Raw genomic sequence first — 23,021 nt, forward strand, 5'->3', positions numbered from 1 at the left:
TGGAACACAGTCCGTAGGAACACAGCTTGTTGGAACACAGTCTGATGGAACACAGCCTGTGGGAACACAGTCTGATGGAACATAGTCTGTAGGAACACAGCCTGTACGAACACAGCCAGCAGTAACACAGTCTGTAGGAACACAGCCTGTAGGAACAATGTTTGATGGAACACAATCTGTATGAACACAGCCTGTAGGAACACAGTCTGTAGGAACACATTCTGTATGAACACCGTCTGTAGGAACACAGTCCGATGGAACACAGCTTGTATGAACACAGCCTGTAGGAACACAGCCTGTAAGAACACAGTCTGTAGGAACACAGTCTGATAGAACACAGCCTGTAGAAACACAGCCGGTAGGAACACAGTCTGATGGAACACAGACTGTAGGTACACAGCCTGTAGGAACACAGTCTGATGGAACAAAGCTTGTAGGAACACAGCCTGTAGGAACACAGTCTGATGGAACATAGTATGTAGGAACAAACCCCGTAGGAACACAGTGTGATGGAACACAGTCCGTAGGAACACAGCCAGTAGTAACACAGTCTGTAGGAACACAGTCTGTAGGAACACATTCTGTATGAATACCGTCTGTAGGAACACAGTCTGATGGAACACAGTCTGTAGGAACACAGCCTGTAGGAACAATGCTTGATGGAGCAGAGTCTGTAGGAACACAGCATGTAAGAACAAAGCCTGTAGTAACACAGCCTGTAGGAACACAATCTTATGGAACACAGTCTGATGGAAAATAGTCTGCAGGAACACAGCCCGTAGGAACAATGTTTGATGGAACACAGTCTGTATGAACACAGCCTGTAGGAACACAGTCTGGCGGAACATAGTCTGTAAGAACACAGCCTGTAGGAACACAGTCTGATGGAACACAGTCTGTAGGAACAGTCTGATGGAACACAGTCTGATGGAACACAGCCTGTGGGAACACAGTCTGTAGGAACACAGCCTGTAGGAACACAACCTGTAGGAACACAGCCTGTAGGAACACAGTCTGTAGGAACACAACCTGTAGGAAAACAGACTGTAGCAACACAATCTGTAGGAACACAGTCTGTATTAACACAGCCTGTAGCAACACAGCCAGTAGGAACACAGTCTGATGTAACACAGCCTACAGGAACACAGCCTGTAGGAACACAGTCTGTAGGAACCACATTCTGTATGAACACCGTCTGTAGGAACACAGTCCGATGGAACACAGCTTGTAGGAACACAGCCTGTAGGAACACAGCCTGTAAAAACACAGTCTGTAGGAACACAGTCTGATAGAACACAGTCTGGTTGAACACTGATGGACTACAGTCTGTAGGAACACAATCTGTAGGAACACAGTCTGTAGGAACACAGTCTGTAAGAAGACAGCCTGTAGGAACACAGTCTGTAGGAATACAGTCTGTAAGAACACAGCCTGTAGGAACAATGTTTTATGGAACACAGTCTGATGGAACACTGATGGAATACAGTCTGTAGAACACAGTCTGATGGAACACAGTATGTAGGAATACAGCCTGTAGAAATACAGTCTGTAAGAATACAGAATACAGTCTGATGGAACACAGCCAGTAGGAACACAGCCTGTAGGAACACAGCTTGTAAGAACACAGCCCGTAGGAAAACAGACTGTAGGAACACAGTCTGATGGAACACATTCTGACGGAACACAGTGTGATGGAACACAGTCTGTGGGTACACAGCCTGTAGGAACACAGTCTGATGGAACACAGCTTGTAGGAACACAGCCTGTAGGATCAATGTTTGATGGAACCTAATCTGTATGAACACAGCCTGTAGGAACACAGTCTGAAGGAACACACTCTGTATGAACACCGTCTGTAGGAACACAGTCCGATGGAACACAGCTTGTATGAACACAGCCTGTAGGAACACAGCCTGTAAGAACACAGTCTGTAGGAACACAGTCTGATAGAACACAGTCTGATTGAACACTGATGGACTACAGTCTGTAGGAACACAATCTGTAGGAACACAGTCTGTAAGAACACAGCCTGTAGGAACACAGCCTGTAGGAACACAGTCTGATGGAATATAGTATGTAGGAACAAACCCCGTAGGAACACAGTGTGATGGAACACAGTCCGTAGGAACACAGCTTGTTGGAACACAGTCTGATGGAACACAGCCTGTGGGAACACAGTCTGATGGAACATAGTCTGTAGGAACACAGCCTGTACGAACACAGCCAGCAGTAACACAGTCTGTAGGAACACAGCCAGTAGGAACAATGTTTGATGGAGCACAATCTGTATGAACACAGCCTGTAGGAACACAGTCTGTAGGAACACATTCTGTATGAACACCGTCTGTAGGAACACAGTCCGATGGAACACAGCTTGTATGAACACAGCCTGTAGGAACACAGCCTGTAAGAACACAGTCTGTAGGAACACAGTCTGATAGAACACAGCCTGTAGAAACACAGCCGGTAGGAACACAGTCTGATGGAACACAGACTGTAGGTACACAGCCTGTAGGAACACAGTCTGATGGAACAAAGCTTGTAGGAACACAGCCTGTAGGAACACAGTCTGATGGAAAATAGTATGTAGGAACAAACCCCGTAGGAACACAGTGTGATGGAACACAGTCCGTAGGAACACAGCCTGTGGGAACACAGTCTGATGGAACATAGTCTGTAGGAACACAGCCTGTACGAACACAGCCAGCAGTAACACAGTCTGTAGGAACACAGTCTGTAGGAACACATTCTGTATGAATACCGTCTGTAGGAACACAGTCTGATTCAACACAGCTTGTATGAACACAGCCTGTAGGAACACAGCCTGTAAGAACACAGTCTGTAGGAACACAGTCTGATAGAACAGAGTCTGATTGAACACTGATGGACTACAGTCTGTAGGAACACAATCTGTGGGAACACAGTCTGTAGGAACACAGTCTCTAAGAACACAGACTGTAGGAACACAGTCTGTAGGAATACAGTCTGTAAGAACACAGCAGGAAAGGAACAATGTTTTATGGAACACAGTCTGATGGAACACTGATGGAATACAGTCTGTAGGAACACAGTCTGTAGGAACACAGCCTGTGAAAACACAGCCTGTAGGAACACAGTCTGATGGAACACAGTCTGTAGGAACACAGCCTGTAAAAACACAGCCTGTAGGAACACAGTCTGATGGAACACAGTCTGTAGGAACACAGCCTGTAGGAATACAGTCTGTAGGAACAATGTTTGATGGAACACCGTCTGTATGAACACAGCCTGTAGGAACACAGTCTGTAGGAACACAGTCTTTAAGAACACAGCCTGTAGGAACAATGTTTGATGGAACACAGTCTGATGGAACACTGATGGAATACAGTCTGTAGGAACACAGTCTGTAGAAACACAGCCTGTAGGAACACAGTCTGATGGAACACAGTCTGTAGGAATACTGCCTGTAGGAACAATGTTTGATGGAACAGAGTCTGTAGGAACACAGCATGTAAGAACAAAGCCTGTAGTAACACAGCCTGTAGGAACACAGTCTGATGGAACACAGTCTGATGGAATACAGTCTGTAGGAACACAGTCTGATGGAACACAGTATGTAGGAATACAGCCTGTAGAAATACAGTCTGTAGGAATACAGAATACAGTCTGATGGAACACAGCCAGTAGGAACACAACCTGTAGGAACACAGTCTGTAGGAACACAGCTTGTAGGAACACAGCCCGTAAGAACACAGACTGTAGGAATACAGCGTGTAGAAATACAGTCTGTAGGAATACAGAATACAGTCTGATGGAACAGAGCCAGTAGGAACACAGCCTGTAGGAACACAGCCTGTAGGAACACAGCCCGTAAGAACACAGACTGTAGGAACACAGTCTGATGGAACACAGTCTGACGGAAAACAGTGTGATGGAACACAGTCTGTGGGAACACAGCCTGTAGGAACACAGTCTGATGGAACACAGCTTGTAGGAACACAGCCTGTAGGAACACAGTCTGATGAAACATAGTCTGTAGGAACACAGCCTGTAGAAACACAGCCGGTAGGAACACAGTCTGATGGAACACGGACTGTAGGGACACAGCCTGTAGGAACACAGTCTGATGGAACACAGCTTGTAGGAACACAGCCTGTAGGAACACAGTCTGATGGAACATAGTATGTAGGAACAAACCCCATAGGAACACAGTGTGATGGAACACAGTCCGTAGGAACACAGCCGTTTGGAACACAGTCTGATGGAACACAGCCTGTGGGAACACAATCTGATGGAACATAGTCTGTAGGAACAAACCCTGTAGGAACACAGCCTGTACGAACACAGCCAGCAGTAACACAGTCTGTAGGAACACAGCCTGTAGGAACAATGTTTGATGGAACACAATCTGTATGAACACAGCCTGTAGGAACACAGTCTGTAGGAACACAGTCTGTAAGAACACAGCCTGTAGGAACAATGTTTGATGGAACACAGTCTGTAGGAACACTGATGGAATACAGTCTGTAGGAACACAGTCTGTAGGAACACAGTCTGTAGGAACACCGTCTGTAGGAACGCAGTCTGTAGGAACACAGTCTGTAAGAACACAGCCTGTAGGAACAATGTTTGATGGAACACAGTCTGATGGAACACTGATGGTATACAGTCTGTAGGAACACAGTCTGTAGGAACACAGCCTGTAGGAACACAGTCTGATGGAACACAGTCTGTATGAACACAGCATGTAAGAACAAAGCCTGTAGTAACACAGCCTGTAGGAACACAGTCTGATGGAACACAGTCTGATGGAATACAGTCTGTAGGAACACAGTCTGATGGAACACAGTATGTAGGAATACAGCCTGTAGAAATACAGTCTGTAGAAATAGAGAATACTGTCCGATGGAACACAGCCAGTAGGAACACAACCTGTAGGAACACAGTCTGTAGGAATACAGCCTGTAGAAATACAGTCTGTAGGAATACAGAATACAGTCTGATGGAACACAACCAGTAGGAACACAGCCTGTAGGAACACAGCTTGTAGGAACACAGCCCGTAGGAACAAAGACTGTAGGAACACAGTCTGATGGAACACAGTCTGACGGAACACAGTGTGATGGAACACAGTCTGTGGGAACACAGCCTGTAGGAACACAGTCTGATGGAACACAGCATGTAGGAACACAGCCTGTAGGAACACAGTCTGATGGAACACAGCTTGTAGGAACACAGCCTGTAGAAACACAGCCGGTAGGAACACAGTCTGATGGAACACAGACTGTAGGGACACAGCCTGTAGGAACACAGTCTGATGGAACACAGCATGTAGGATCACAGCCTGTAGGAACACAGTCTGATGGAACATAGTATGTAGGAACAAACCCCGTAGGAACACAGTGTGATGGAGCACAGTCCGTAGGATCACAGTCTGTAGGAATACAGCCTGTAGAAATACAGTCTGTAGAAATACAGAATACAGTCTGATGGAACATATTCTGTAGGAACAAACCCTGTAGGAACACAGCCTGTACTAACACAGCCAGCAGTAACACAGACTGTAGGAACACAGCCTGTAGGAACAATGTTTGATGGAACACAATCTGTATGAACAGAGCCTGTAGGAACACAGTCTGTAGGAACACAGTCTGTAAGAACACAGCCTGTAGGAACAATGTTTGATGGAACACAGTCTGTAGGAACACTGATGGAATACAGTCTGTAGGAACACAGTCTGTAGGAACACAGCCTGTAGGAACACAGTCTGTAGGAACACAGCTTGTGGGAACACAGCCTGTAGGAACACAGTCTGTAGGAATACAGCCTGTGGAAATACAGTCTGTATGAATACAGAATACAGTCTGATGGAACACAGCCAGTAGGAACACAACCTGTAGGAACACAGTCTGATGGAACATAGTATGTAGGAACAAACCCCGTAGGAACACAGTGTGATGGAACACAGTCCGTAGGAACACAGGCTGTTGGAACACAGTCTGATGGAACACAGGCTGTGGGAACACAGTCTGATGGAACATAGTTTGTAGGAACACAGCCTGTACGAACACAGCCAGCAGTAACACAGTCTGTAGGAACACAGCCTGTAGGAACACAGCTTGTAGGAACACAGCGTGTAGGAACAATGTTTGATGGAACACAATCTGTATGAACACAGCCTGTAGGAACACAGTCTGTAGGAACACATTCTGTATGAACACCGTCTGTAGGAACACAGTCCGATGGAACACAGCTTGTATGAACACAGCCTGTAGGAACACAGTCTGATTGAACACTGATGGACTACAGTCTGTAGGAACACACTCTGTAGGAACACAGTCTGTAAGAACACAGCCTGTAGGAACACAGTCTGTAGGAACACAGTCTGATGGAATATAGTATGTAGGAACAAACCCCGTAGGAACACAGTGTGATGGAACAAAGTCCGTAGCAACACAGCCTGTTGGAACACAGTCTGATGGAACACAGCCTGTGGGAACACAGTCTGATGGAACATAGTCTGTAGGAACACAGCCTGTACGAACACAGCCAGCAGTAACACAGTCTGTAGGAACACAGCCTGTAGGAACAATGTTTGATGGAACACAATCTGTATAAACACAGCCTGTAGGAACACAGTCTGTAGGAACACATTCTGTATGAACACCGTCTGTAGGAACACAGTCCGGTGGAACACAGCTTGTATGAACACAGCCTGTAGGAACACAGCCTGTAAGAACACAGACTGTAGGAACACAGTCTGATAGAACACAGTCTGATTGAACACTGATGGACTACAGTCTGTAGGAACACAGTCTGTAGGAATACAGCCTGTAGAAATACAGTCTGTAGGAATACAGAATACAGTCTGATGGAACACAACCAGTAGGAACACAGCCTGTAGGAACACAGCTTGTAGGAACACAGCCCGTAGGAACAAAGACTGTAGGAACACAGTCTGATGGAACACAGTCTGACGGAACACAGTGTGATGGAACACAGTCTGTGGGAACACAGCCTGTAGGAACACAGTCTGATGGAACACAGCATGTAGGAACACAGCCTGTAGGAACACAGTCTGATGGAACACAGCTTGTAGGAACACAGCCTGTAGAAACACAGCCGGTAGGAACACAGTCTGATGGAACATAGTATGTAGGAACAAACCCCGTAGGAACACAGTGTGATGGAGCACAGTCCGTAGGATCACAGTCTGTAGGAATACAGCCTGTAGAAATACAGTCTGTAGAAATACAGAATACAGTCTGATGGAACATAGTCTGTAGGAACAAACCCTGTAGGAACACAGCCTGTACTAACACAGCCAGCAGTAACACAGACTGTAGGAACACAGCCTGTAGGAACAATGTTTGATGGAACACAATCTGTATGAACAGAGCCTGTAGGAACACAGTCTGTAGGAACACAGTCTGTAAGAACACAGCCTGTAGGAACAATGTTTGATGGAACACAGTCTGTAGGAACACTGATGGAATACAGTCTGTAGGAACACAGTCTGTAGGAACACAGCCTGTAGGAACACAGTCTGTAGGAACACAGCTTGTGGGAACACAGCCTGTAGGAACACAGTCTGTAGGAATACAGCCTGTGGAAATACAGTCTGTATGAATACAGAATACAGTCTGATGGAACACAGCCAGTAGGAACACAACCTGTAGGAACACAGTCTGATGGAACATAGTATGTAGGAACCAACCCCGTAGGAACACAGTGTGATGGAACACAGTCCGTAGGAACACAGCCTGTTGGAACACAGTCTGATGGAACACAGGCTGTGGGAACACAGTCTGATGGAACATAGTCTGTAGGAACACAGCCTGTACGAACACAGCCAGCAGTAACACAGTCTGTAGGAACACAGCCTGTAGGAACACAGCTTGTAGGAACACAGCGTGTAGGAACAATGTTTGATGGAACACAATCTGTATGAACACAGCCTGTAGGAACACAGTCTGTAGGAACACATTCTGTATGAACACCGTCTGTAGGAACACAGTCCGATGGAACACAGCTTGTATGAACACAGCCTGTAGGAACACAGTCTGATTGAACACTGATGGACTACAGTCTGTAGGAACACACTCTGTAGGAACACAGTCTGTAAGAACACAGCCTGTAGGAACACAGTCTGTAGGAACACAGTCTGATGGAACATAGTATGTAGGAACAAACCCCGTAGGAACACAGTGTGATGGAACAAAGTCCGTAGCAACACAGCCTGTTGGAACACAGTCTGATGGAAAACAGCCTGTGGGAACACAGTCTGATGGAACATAGTCTGTAGGAACACAGCCTGTACGAACACAGCCAGCAGTAACACAGTCTGTAGGAACACAGCCTGTAGGAACAATGTTTGATGGAACACAATCTGTATAAACACAGCCTGTAGGAACACAGTCTGTAGGAACACATTCTGTATGAACACCGTCTGTAGGAACACAGTCCGGTGGAACACAGCTTGTATGAACACAGCCTGTAGGAACACAGCCTGTAAGAACACAGACTGTAGGAACACAGTCTGATAGAACACAGCCTGTAAGAACACAGCCTGTAGGAACAATGTTTTAAGGAACACAGTCTGATGGAACACTGATAGAATACAGTCTGTAGGAACAGTCTGTAGGAACAGAGCCTGTAAAAACACAGCCTGTAGGAACACAGTCTGATGGAACACAGTCTGTAGGAACACAGCCTGTAGGAACACAGTCTGATGGAAAATAGTCTTTAGGAACACAGCCTGTAGGACCACAGTCTGTAGGAACAATGTTTGATGGAACACCGTCTGTATGAACACAGCCTGTAGGAACACAGTCTGTAGGAACACAGTCTGTAAGAACACAGCCTGTAGGAACAATGTTTGATGGAACACAGTCTGATGGAACACTGATGGAATACAGTCTGTAGGAACACAGTCTGTAGGAACACAGCCTGTAGGAACACAGTCTGATGGAACACAGTCTGTAGGAACACAGCCTGTAGGAACAATGTTTGATGGAACAGAGTCTGTAGGAACACAGCATGTAAGAACAAAGCCTGTAGTAACACAGCCTGTAGGAACACAGTCTGATGGAACACAGTCTGATGGAATACAGTCTGTAGGAACACAGTCTGATGGAACACAGTATGTAGGAATACAGCCTGTAGAAATACAGTCTGTAGGAATACAGAATACACTCTGATGGAACACAGCCAGTAGGAACACAACCTGTAGGAACACAGTCTGTAGGAACACAGCTTGTAGGAACACAGCCCGTAAGAACACAGTCTGTAGGAATACAGCCTGTAGAAATACAGTCTGTAGGAATACAGAATACAGTCTGATGGAACACAGCCAGTAGGAACACAGCCTGTAGGAACACAGCTTGTAGGAACACAGCCCGTAGGAACACACACTGTAGGAACACAGTCTGATGGAACACAGTCTGACGAAATACAGTGTGATGGAACACAGTCTGTGGGAACACAGCCTGTAGGAACACAGTCTGATGGAACACAGCTTGTAGGAACACAGCCTGTAGGAACACAGTCTGATGGAACATAGTCTGTAGGAACACAGCCTGTAGAAACACAGCCGGTAGGAACACAGTCTGATGGAACACAGACTGTAGGGACACAGCCTGTAGGAACACAGTCTGATGGAACACAGCTTGTAGGAACACAGCCTGTAGGAACACAGTCTGATGGAACATAGTATGTAGGAACAAACCCCTTAGGAACACAGTGTGATGGAACACAGTCTGTTGGAACACAGCCTGTAGGAACAATGTTTGATGGAACACAATCTGTATGAACACAGCCTGTAGGAACACAGTCTGTAGGAACACAGTCTGTAAGAACACAGCCTGTAGGAACAATGTTTGATGGAACACAGTCTGTAGGAACACTGATGGAATACAGTCTGTAGGAACACAGTCTGTAGGAACACAGTCTGTAGGAACACGGCCTGTAGGAACACAGTCTGTAGGAACACAGTCTGTAAGAACACAGCCTGTAGGAACAATGTTTGATGGAACACAGTCTGATGGAACTCTGATGGAATACAGTCTGTAGGAACACAGTCTGTAGGAACACAGCCTGTAGGAACACAGTCTGATGGAACACAGTCTGTAGGAACACAGCCTGTAGGAAAAACGTTTGATGGAGCAGAGTCTGTAGTAACACAGCCTGTAGGAACACAATCTGATGGAACACAGTCTGATGGAAAATAGGCTGTAGGAACACAGCCCGTAGGAACAATGTTTGATGGAACACAGTCTGTATGAACACAGCCTGTAGGAACACAGTCTGATGGAAAATAGTCTGTAGGAACACAGCCCGTAGGAACAATGTTTGATGGAACACAGTCTGTATGAACACAGCCTGTAGGAACACAGTCTGGCGGAACAGTCTGTAAGAACACAGCCTGTAGGAACACAGTCTGATGGAACACAGTCTGTAGGAACAGTCTGATGGAACACAGTCTGATGGAACACAGCATGTGGGAACACAGTCTGTAGGAACACAGTCTGTATTAACACAGTCTGTAGCAACACAGCCTGTAGGAACACAGCCTGTAGGAACACAGTCTGTAGGAACACAACCTGTAGGAACACAGTCTGTTGGAACACAGTCTTATGGAACACAGTCTGTAGTAACACAGCCTGTAGGAAAACAGACTGTAGCAACACAATCTGTAGGAACACAGTCTGTATTAACACAGCCTGTAGCAACACAGCCAGTAGGAACACAGTCTGATGTAACACAGCCTATAGGAACACAGCCTGTAGGATCACAGTCTGTAGGAACCACATTCTGTATGAACACCGTCTGTAGGAACACAGTCCGATGGAACACAGCTTGTAGGAACACAGCCTGTAGGAACACAGCCTGTAAAAACACAGTCTGTAGGAACACAGTCTGATAGAACACAGTCTGATTGAACACTGATGGACTACAGTCTGTAGGAACACAATCTGTAGGAACACAGCCCGAAGGAACACAGACTGTAGGAACACAGTCTGATGGAACACATTCTGACGGAACACAGTGTGATGGAACACAGTCTGTGGGAACACAGCCTGTAGGAACACAGTCTGATGGAACACAGCTTGTAGGAACACAGCCTGTAGGAACACAGTCTGATGGAACATAGTATGTAGGAACAAACCCCTTAGGAACACAGTGTGATGGAACACAGTCTGTTGGAACACAGCCTGTAGGAACAATGTTTGATGGAACACAATCTGTATGAACACAGCCTGTAGGAACACAGTCTGTAGGAACACAGTCTGTAAGAACACAGCCTGTAGGAACAATGTTTGATGGAACACAGTCTGTAGGAACACTGATGGAATACAGTCTGTAGGAACACAGTCTGTAGGAACACAGTCTGTAGGAACACGGCCTGTAGGAACACAGTCTGTAGGAACACAGTCTGTAAGAACACAGCCTGTAGGAACAATGTTTGATGGAACACAGTCTGATGGAACTCTGATGGAATACAGTCTGTAGGAACACAGTCTGTAGGAACACAGCCTGTAGGAACACAGTCTGATGGAACACAGTCTGTAGGAACACAGCCTGTAGGAAAAACGTTTGATGGAGCAGAGTCTGTAGTAACACAGCCTGTAGGAACACAATCTGATGGAACACAGTCTGATGGAAAATAGGCTGTAGGAACACAGCCCGTAGGAACAATGTTTGATGGAACACAGTCTGTATGAACACAGCCTGTAGGAACACAGTCTGATGGAAAATAGTCTGTAGGAACACAGCCCGTAGGAACAATGTTTGATGGAACACAGTCTGTATGAACACAGCCTGTAGGAACACAGTCTGGCGGAACAGTCTGTAAGAACACAGCCTGTAGGAACACAGTCTGATGGAACACAGTCTGTAGGAACAGTCTGATGGAACACAGTCTGATGGAACACAGCATGTGGGAACACAGTCTGTAGGAACACAGTCTGTATTAACACAGTCTGTAGCAACACAGCCTGTAGGAACACAGCCTGTAGGAACACAGTCTGTAGGAACACAACCTGTAGGAACACAGTCTGTTGGAACACAGTCTTATGGAACACAGTCTGTAGTAACACAGCCTGTAGGAAAACAGACTGTAGCAACACAATCTGTAGGAACACAGTCTGTATTAACACAGCCTGTAGCAACACAGCCAGTAGGAACACAGTCTGATGTAACACAGCCTATAGGAACACAGCCTGTAGGAACACAGTCTGTAGGAACCACATTCTGTATGAACACCGTCTGTAGGAACACAGTCCGATGGAACACAGCTTGTAGGAACACAGCCTGTAGGAACACAGCCTGTAAAAACACAGTCTGTAGGAACACAGTCTGATAGAACACAGTCTGATTGAACACTGATGGACTACAGTCTGTAGGAACACAATCTGTAGGAACACAGCCCGAAGGAACACAGACTGTAGGAACACAGTCTGATGGAACACATTCTGACGGAACACAGTGTGATGGAACACAGTCTGTGGGAACACAGCCTGTAGGAACACAGTCTGATGGAACACAGCTTGTAGGAACACAGCCTGTAGGATCAATGTTTGATGGAACACAATCTGTATGAACACAGCCTGTAGGAACACAGTCTGAAGGAACACACTCTGTATGAACACCGTCTGTAGGAACACAGTCCGATGGAACACAGCTTGTATGAACACAGCCTGTAGGAACACAGCCTGTAAGAACACAGTCTGTAGGAACACAGTCTGATAGAACACAGTCTGATTGAACACTGATGGACTACAGACTGTAGGAACACAATCTGTAGGAACACAGTCTGTAAGAACACAGCCTGTAGGAACACAGTCTGTAGGAACCGCAGTCTGATGGAACATAGTATGTAGGAACAAACCCCGTAGGAACACAGTGTGATGGAACACAGTCCGTAGGAACACAGCTTGTTGGAACACAGTCTGATGGAACACAGCCTGTGGGAACACAGTCTGATGGAACATAGTCTGTAGGAACACAGCCTGTACGAAAACAGCCAGCAGTAACACAGTCTGTAGCAACACAGCCTGTAGGAACAATGTTTGATGGAACACAATCTGTATGAACACAGCCTGTAGGAACACAGTCTGTAGGAACACATTCTGTATGAACACCGTCTGTAGGAACACAGTCCGATGGAACACAGCTTGTATGAACACAGCCTGTAGGAACACAGCCTGTAAGAACACAGTCTGTAGGAACACAGTCTGATAGAACAAAGTCTGATTGAACACTGATGGACTACAGTCTGTAGGAACACAATCTGTAGGAACACAGTCTGTAAGAACACAGCCTGTAGGAACACAGTATGTAGAAATACAGGCTGTAAGAACACAGCCTGTAGGAACAATGTTTTATGGAACACAGTCTGATGGAACACTGATGGAATACAGTCTGTAGGAACACAGTCTGTAGGAACACAGCCAGTAAAAACACAGCCTGTAGGAACACAGTCTGATGGAACACAGTCTGTAGGAACACAGCCTGTAGGAACACAGTCTGAAGGAAAAAAGTCTGTAGGAACACAGCATGTAGGAACACAGTCTGTAGGAACAATGTTTGATGGAACACCGTCTGTATGAACACAGCCTGTAGGAACACAGTCTGTAGGAAAACAGTCTGTAAGAACACAGCCTATAGGAACAATGTTTGATGGAACACAGTCTGATGGAACACTGCTGGAATATAGTCTGTAGGAACACTGTCTGTAGGAACACAGCCTGTAGGAACACAATCTCATGGAACACAGTCTGTAGGAACACAGCCTGTAGGAACACAGTCTGTAGGAACACGGCCTGTAGGAACACAGTCTGTAGGAACACAGTCTGTAAGAACACAGCCTGTAGGAACAATGTTTGATGGAACACAGTCTGATGGAACTCTGATGGAATACAGTCTGTAGGAACACAGTCTGTAGGAACACAGCCTGTAGGAACACAGTCTGATGGAACACAGTCTGTAGGAACACAGCCTGTAGGAACAATGTTTGATGGAGCAGAGTCTGTAGGAACACAGCATGTAAGAACAAAGCATGTAGTAACACAGCCTGTAGGAACACAATCTGATGGAACACAGTCTGATGGAAAATAGGCTGTAGGAACACAGCCCGTAGGAACAATGTTTGATGGAACACAGTCTGTATGAACACAGCCTGTAGGAACACAGTCTGATGGAAAATAGTCTGTAGGAACACAGCCCGTAGGAACAATGTTTGATGGAACACAGTCTGTATGAACACAGCCTGTAGGAACACAGTCTGGCGGAACAGTCTGTAAGAACACAGCCTGTAGGAACACAGTCTGATGGAACACAGTCTGTAGGAACAGTCTGATGGAACACAGTCTGATGGAACACAGCATGTGGGAACACAGTCTGTAGGAACACAGTCTGTATTAACACAGTCTGTAGCAACACAGCCTGTAGGAACACAGCCTGTAGGAACACAGTCTGTAGGAACACAACCTCTAGGAACACAGTCTGTTGGAACACAGTCTGATGGAACACAGTCTGTAGTAACACAGCCTGTAGGAAAACAGACTGTAGCAACACAATCTGTAGGAACACAGTCTGTATTAACACAGCCTGTAGCAACACAGCCAGTAGGAACACAGTCTGATGTAACACAGCCTATAGGAACACAGACTGTAGGAACACAGTCTGATGGAACACATTCTGACGGAACACAGTGTGATGGAACACAGTCTGTGGGAACACAGCCTGTAGGAACACAGTCTGATGGAACACAGCTTGTAGGAACACAGCCTGTAGGATCAATGTTTGATGGAACACAATCTGTATGAACACAGCCTTTAGGAACACAGTCTGAAGGAACACACTCTGTATGAACACCGTCTGTAGGAACACAGTCCGATGGAACACAGCTTGTATGAACACAGCCTGTAGGAACACAGCCTGTAAGAACACAGTCTGTAGGAACACAGTCTGATAGAACACAGTCTGATTGAACACTGATGGACTACAGACTGTAGGAACACAATCTGTACGAACACAGTCTGTAAGAACACAGCCTGTAGGAACACAGTCTGTAGGAACCGCAGTCTGATGGAACATAGTATGTAGGAACAAACCCCGTAGGAACACAGTGTGATGGAACACAGTCCGTAGGAACACAGCTTGTTGGAACACAGTCTGATGGAACACAGCCTGTGGGAACACAGTCTGATGGAACATAGTCTGTAGGAACACAGCCTGTACGAAAACAGCCAGCAGTAACACAGTCTGTAGCAACACAGCCTGTAGGAACAATGTTTGATGGAACACAATCTGTATGAACACAGCCTGTAGGAACACAGTCTGTAGGAACACATTCTGTATGAACACCGTCTGTAGGAACACAGTCCGATGGAACACAGCTTGTATGAACACAGCCTGTAGGAACACAGCCTGTAAGAACACAGTCTGTAGGAACACAGTCTGATAGAACACAGTCTGATTGAACACTGATGGACTACAGTCTGTAGGAACACAATCTGTAGGAACACAGTCTGTAAGAACACAGCCTGTAGGAACACAGTCTGTAGAAATACAGGCTGTAAGAACACAGCCTGTAGGAACATTGTTTTATGGAACACAGTCTGATGGAACACTGATGGAATACAGTCTGTAGGAACACAGTCTGTAGGAACACAGCCAGTAAAAACACAGCCTGTAGGAACACAGTCTGATGGAACACAGTCTGTAGGAACACAGCCTGTAGGAACACAGTCTGAAGGAAAAAAGTCTGTAGGAACACAGCCTGTAGGAACACAGTCTGTAGGAACAATGTTTGATGGAACACCGTCTGTATGAACACAGCCTGTAGGAACACAGTCTGTAGGAAAACAGTCTGTAAGAACACAGCCTATAGGAACAATGTTTGATGGAACACAGTCTGATGGAACACTGATGGAATATAGTCTGTAGGAACACTGTCTGTAGGAACACAGCCTGTAGGAACACAGTCTGATGGAACACAGTCTGTAGGAACACAGCCTGTAGGAACAATGTTTGATGGAACAGAGTCTGTAGGAACACAGCATGTAAGAACAAAGCCTGTAGTAACACAGCCTGTAGGAACACAGTCTGATGGAACACAGTCTGATGGAATACAGTCTGTAGGAACACAGTCTGATGGAACACAGTATGTAGGAATACAGCCTGTAGAAATACAGTCTGTAGGAATACAGAATACAGTCTGATGGAACACAGCCAGTAGGAACACAACCTGTAGGAACACAGTCTATAGGAACACAGCTTGTAGGAACACAGCCCGTAAGAACACAGACTGTAGGAATACAGCGTGTAGAAATACAGTCTGTAGGAATACAGAATACAGTCTGATGGAACACAGCCAGTAGGAACACAGTCTGTAAGAACACAGCCTATAGGAACAATGTTTGATGGAACACAGTCTGATGGAACACTGATGGAATATAGTCTGTAGGAACACTGTCTGTAGGAACACAGCCTGTAGGAACACAGTCTGATGGAACACAGTCTGTAGGAACACAGCCTGTAGGAACACAGTCTGTAGGAACACGGCCTGTAGGAACACAGTCTGTAGGAACACAGTCTGTAAGAACACAGCCTGTAGGAACAATGTTTGATGGAACACAGTCTGATGGAACTCTGATGGAATACAGTCTGTAGGAACACAGTCTGTAGGAACACAGCCTGTAGGAACACAGTCTGATGGAACACAGTCTGTAGGAACACAGCCTGTAGGAACAATGTTTGATGGAGCAGAGTCTGTAGGAACACAGCATGTAAGAACAAAGCCTGTAGTAACACAGCCTGTAGGAACACAATCTGATGGAACACAGTCTGATGGAAAATAGGCTGTAGGAACACAGCCCGTAGGAACAATGTTTGATGGAACACAGTCTGTATGAACACAGCCTGTAGGAACACAGTCTGATGGAAAATAGTCTGTAGGAACACAGCCCGTAGGAACAATGTTTGATGGAACACAGTCTGTATGAACACAGCCTGTAGGAACACAGTCTGGCGGAACAGTCTGTAAGAACACAGCCTGTAGGAACACAGTCTGATGGAACACAGTCTGTAGGAACAGTCTGATGGAACACAGTCTGATGGAACACAGCATGTGGGAACACAGTCTGTAGGAACACAGTCTGTATTAACACAGTCTGTAGCAACACAGCCTGTAGGAACACAGCCTGTAGGAACACAGTCTGTAGGAACACAACCTCTAGGAACACAGTCTGTTGGAACACAGTCTGATGGAACACAGTCTGTAGTAACACAGCCTGTAGGAAAACAGACTGTAGCAACACAATCTGTAGGAACACAGTCTGTATTAACACAGCCTGTAGCAACACAGCCAGTAGGAACACAGTCTGATGTAACACAGCCTATAGGAACACAGACTGTAGGAACACAGTCTGATGGAACACATTCTGACGGAACACAGTGTGATGGAACACAGTCTGTGGGAACACAGCCTGTAGGAACACAGTCTGATGGAACACAGCTTGTAGGAACACAGCCTGTAGGATCAATGTTTGATGGAACACAATCTGTATGAACACAGCCTTTAGGAACACAGTCTGAAGGAACACACTCTGTATGAACACCGTCTGTAGGAACACAGTCCGATGGAACACAGCTTGTATGAACACAGCCTGTAGGAACACAGCCTGTAAGAACACAGTCTGTAGGAACACAGTCTGATAGAACACAGTCTGATTGAACACTGATGGACTACAGACTGTAGGAACACAATCTGTACGAACACAGTCTGTAAGAACACAGCCTGTAGGAACACAGTCTGTAGGAACCGCAGTCTGATGGAACATAGTATGTAGGAACAAACCCCGTAGGAACACAGTGTGATGGAACACAGTCCGTAGGAACACAGCTTGTTGGAACACAGTCTGATGGAACACAGCCTGTGGGAACACAGTCTGATGGAACATAGTCTGTAGGAACACAGCCTGTACGAAAACAGCCAGCAGTAACACAGTCTGTAGCAACACAGCCTGTAGGAACAATGTTTGATGGAACACAATCTGTATGAACACAGCCTGTAGGAACACAGTCTGTAGGAACACATTCTGTATGAACACCGTCTGTAGGAACACAGTCCGATGGAACACAGCTTGTATGAACACAGCCTGTAGGAACACAGCCTGTAAGAACACAGTCTGTAGGAACACAGTCTGATAGAACACAGTCTGATTGAACACTGATGGACTACAGTCTGTAGGAACACAATCTGTAGGAACACAGTCTGTAAGAACACAGCCTGTAGGAACACAGTCTGTAGAAATACAGGCTGTAAGAACACAGCCTGTAGGAACAATGTTTTATGGAACACAGTCTGATGGAACACTGATGGAATACAGTCTGTAGGAACACAGTCTGTAGGAACACAGCCAGTAAAAACACAGCCTGTAGGAACACAGTCTGATGGAACACAGTCTGTAGGAACACAGCCTGTAGGAACACAGTCTGAAGGAAAAAAGTCTGTAGGAACACAGCCTGTAGGAACACAGTCTGTAGGAACAATGTTTGATGGAACACCGTCTGTATGAACACAGCCTGTAGGAACACAGTCTGTAGGAAAACAGTCTGTAAGAACACAGCCTATAGGAACAATGTTTGATGGAACACAGTCTGATGGAACACTGATGGAATATAGTCTGTAGGAACACTGTCTGTAGGAACACAGCCTGTAGGAACACAGTCTGATGGAACACAGTCTGTAGGAACACAGCCTGTAGGAACAATGTTTGATGGAACAGAGTCTGTAGGAACACAGCATGTAAGAACAAAGCCTGTAGTAACACAGCCTGTAGGAACACAGTCTGATGGAACACAGTCTGATGGAATACAGTCTGTAGGAACACAGTCTGATGGAACACAGTATGTAGGAATACAGCCTGTAGAAATACAGTCTGTAGGAATACAGAATACAGTCTGATGGAACACAGCCAGTAGGAACACAACCTGTAGGAACACAGTCTATAGGAACACAGCTTGTAGGAACACAGCCCGTAAGAACACAGACTGTAGGAATACAGCGTGTAGAAATACAGTCTGTAGGAATACAGAATACAGTCTGATGGAACACAGCCAGTAGGAACACAGTCTGTAAGAACACAGCCTATAGGAACAATGTTTGATGGAACACAGTCTGATGGAACACTGATGGAATATAGTCTGTAGGAACACTGTCTGTAGGAACACAGCCTGTAGGAACACAGTCTGATGGAACACAGTCTGTAGGAACACAGCCTGTAGGAACACAGTCTGTAGGAACACGGCCTGTAGGAACACAGTCTGTAGGAACACAGTCTGTAAGAACACAGCCTGTAGGAACAATGTTTGATGGAACACAGTCTGATGGAACTCTGATGGAATACAGTCTGTAGGAACACAGTCTGTAGGAACACAGCCTGTAGGAACACAGTCTGATGGAACACAGTCTGTAGGAACACAGCCTGTAGGAACAATGTTTGATGGAGCAGAGTCTGTAGGAACACAGCATGTAAGAACAAAGCCTGTAGTAACACAGCCTGTAGGAACACAATCTGATGGAACACAGTCTGATGGAAAATAGGCTGTAGGAACACAGCCCGTAGGAACAATGTTTGATGGAACACAGTCTGTATGAACACAGCCTGTAGGAACACAGTCTGATGGAAAATAGTCTGTAGGAACACAGCCCGTAGGAACAATGTTTGATGGAACACAGTCTGTATGAACACAGCCTGTAGGAACACAGTCTGGCGGAACAGTCTGTAAGAACACAGCCTGTAGGAACACAGTCTGATGGAACACAGTCTGTAGGAACAGTCTGATGGAACACAGTCTGATGGAACACAGCATGTGGGAACACAGTCTGTAGGAACACAGTCTGTATTAACACAGTCTGTAGCAACACAGCCTGTAGGAACACAGCCTGTAGGAACACAGTCTGTAGGAACACAACCTCTAGGAACACAGTCTGTTGGAACACAGTCTGATGGAACACAGTCTGTAGTAACACAGCCTGTAGGAAAACAGACTGTAGCAACACAATCTGTAGGAACACAGTCTGTATTAACACAGCCTGTAGCAACACAGCCAGTAGGAGCACAGTCTGATGTAACACAGCCTATAGGAACACAGACTGTAGGAACACAGTCTGATGGAACACATTCTGACGGAACACAGTGTGATGGAACACAGTCTGTGGGAACACAGCCTGTAGGAACACAGTCTGATGGAACACAGCTTGTAGGAACACAGCCTGTAGGATCAATGTTTGATGGAACACAATCTGTATGAACACAGCCTTTAGGAACACAGTCTGAAGGAACACACTCTGTATGAACACCGTCTGTAGGAACACAGTCCGATGGAACACAGCTTGTATGAACACAGCCTGTAGGAACACAGCCTGTAAGAACACAGTCTGTAGGAACACAGTCTGATAGAACACAGTCTGATTGAACACTGATGGACTACAGACTGTAGGAACACAATCTGTACGAACACAGTCTGTAAGAACACAGCCTGTAGGAACACAGTCTGTAGGAACCGCAGTCTGATGGAACATAGTATGTAGGAACAAACCCCGTAGGAACACAGTGTGATGGAACACAGTCCGTAGGAACACAGCTTGTTGGAACACAGTCTGATGGAACACAGCCTGTGGGAACACAGTCTGATGGAACATAGTCTGTAGGAACACAGCCTGTACGAAAACAGCCAGCAGTAACACAGTCTGTAGCAACACAGCCTGTAGGAACAATGTTTGATGGAACACAATCTGTATGAACACAGCCTGTAGGAACACAGTCTGTAGGAACACATTCTGTATGAACACCGTCTGTAGGAACACAGTCCGATGGAACACAGCTTGTATGAACACAGCCTGTAGGAACACAGCCTGTAAGAACACAGTCTGTAGGAACACAGTCTGATAGAACACAGTCTGATTGAACACTGATGGACTACAGTCTGTAGGAACACAATCTGTAGGAACACAGTCTGTAAGAACACAGCCTGTAGGAACACAGTCTGTAGAAATACAGGCTGTAAGAACACAGCCTGTAGGAACAATGTTTTATGGAACACAGTCTGATGGAACACTGATGGAATACAGTCTGTAGGAACACAGTCTGTAGGAACACAGCCAGTAAAAACACAGCCTGTAGGAACACAGTCTGATGGAACACAGTCTGTAGGAACACAGCCTGTAGGAACACAGTCTGAAGGAAAAAAGTCTGTAGGAACACAGCCTGTAGGAACACAGTCTGTAGGAACAATGTTTGATGGAACACCGTCTGTATGAACACAGCCTGTAGGAACACAGTCTGTAGGAAAACAGTCTGTAAGAACACAGCCTATAGGAACAATGTTTGATGGAACACAGTCTGATGGAACACTGATGGAATATAGTCTGTAGGAACACTGTCTGTAGGAACACAGCCTGTAGGAACACAGTCTGATGGAACACAGTCTGTAGGAACACAGCCTGTAGGAACAATGTTTGATGGAACAGAGTCTGTAGGAACACAGCATGTAAGAACAAAGCCTGTAGTAACACAGCCTGTAGGAACACAGTCTGATGGAACACAGTCTGATGGAATACAGTCTGTAGGAACACAGTCTGATGGAACACAGTATGTAGGAATACAGCCTGTAGAAATACAGTCTGTAGGAATACAGAATACAGTCTGATGGAACACAGCCAGTAGGAACACAACCTGTAGGAACACAGTCTATAGGAACACAGCTTGTAGGAACACAGCCCGTAAGAACACAGACTGTAGGAATACAGCGTGTAGAAATACAGTCTGTAGGAATACAGAATACAGTCTGATGGAACACAGACAGTAGGAACACAGCCTGTAGGAACACAGCTTGTAGGAACACAGCCCGTAGGAACACAGACTGTAGGAACACAGTCTGATGGAACACAATCTGACGGAAAACAGTGTGATGGAACACAGTCTGTGGGAACACAGCCTGTAGGAACACAGTCTGATGGAACACAGCTTGTAGGAACACAGCCTGTAGGAACATAGTCTGATGGAACATAGTCTGTAGGAACACAGCCTGTAGAAACACAGCCGGTAGGAACACAGTCTGATGGAACACGGACTGCAGGGACACAGCCTGTAGGAACACAGTCTGATGGAACACAGCTTGTAGGAACACAGCCTGTAGGAACACAGTCTGATGGAACATGGTATGTAGGAACAAACCCCATAGGAACACAGTGTGATGGAACTCAGTCCGTAGGAACACAGCCGTTTGGAACACAGTCTGATGGAACACAGCCTGTGGGAACACAATCTGATGGAACATAGTCTGTAGGAACAAACCCTGTAGGAATACAGCCTGTACGAACACAGCCAGCAGTAACACAGTCTGTAGGAACACAGCCTGTAGGAACAATGTTTGATGGAACACAATCTGTATGAACACAGCCTGTAGGAACACAGTCTGTAGGAACACAGTCTGTAAGAACACAGCCTGTAGGAACAATGTTTGATGGAACACAGTCTGTAGGAACACTGATGGAATACAGTCTGTAGGAACACAGTCTTTAGGAACACAGTCTGTAGGAACACGGCCTGTAGGAACACAGTCTGTAGGAACACAGTCTGTAAGAACACAGCCTGTAGGAACAATGTTTGATGGAACACAGTCTGATGGAACACTGATGGAATACAGTCTGTAGGAACACAGTCTGTAGGAACACAGCCTGTAGGAACACAGTCTGATGGAACACAGTCTGTAGGAACACAGCATATAAGAACAAAGCCTGTAGTAACACAGCCTGTAGGAACACAGTCTGATGGAACACAGTCTGATGGAATACAGTCTGTAGGAACACAGTCTGATGGAACACAGTATGTAGGAATACAGCCTGTAGAAATACAGTCTGTAGAAATACAGAATACTGTCCGATGGAACACAGCCAGTAGGAACACAACCTGTAGGAACACAGTCTGTAGGAATACAGCCTGTAGAAATACAGTCTGTAGGAATACAGA

Source organism: Lampris incognitus, chromosome 4, assembly GCF_029633865.1.
Source record: "Lampris incognitus isolate fLamInc1 chromosome 4, fLamInc1.hap2, whole genome shotgun sequence".
Taxonomy (NCBI): Eukaryota; Metazoa; Chordata; class Actinopteri; order Lampriformes; family Lampridae; genus Lampris; species Lampris incognitus.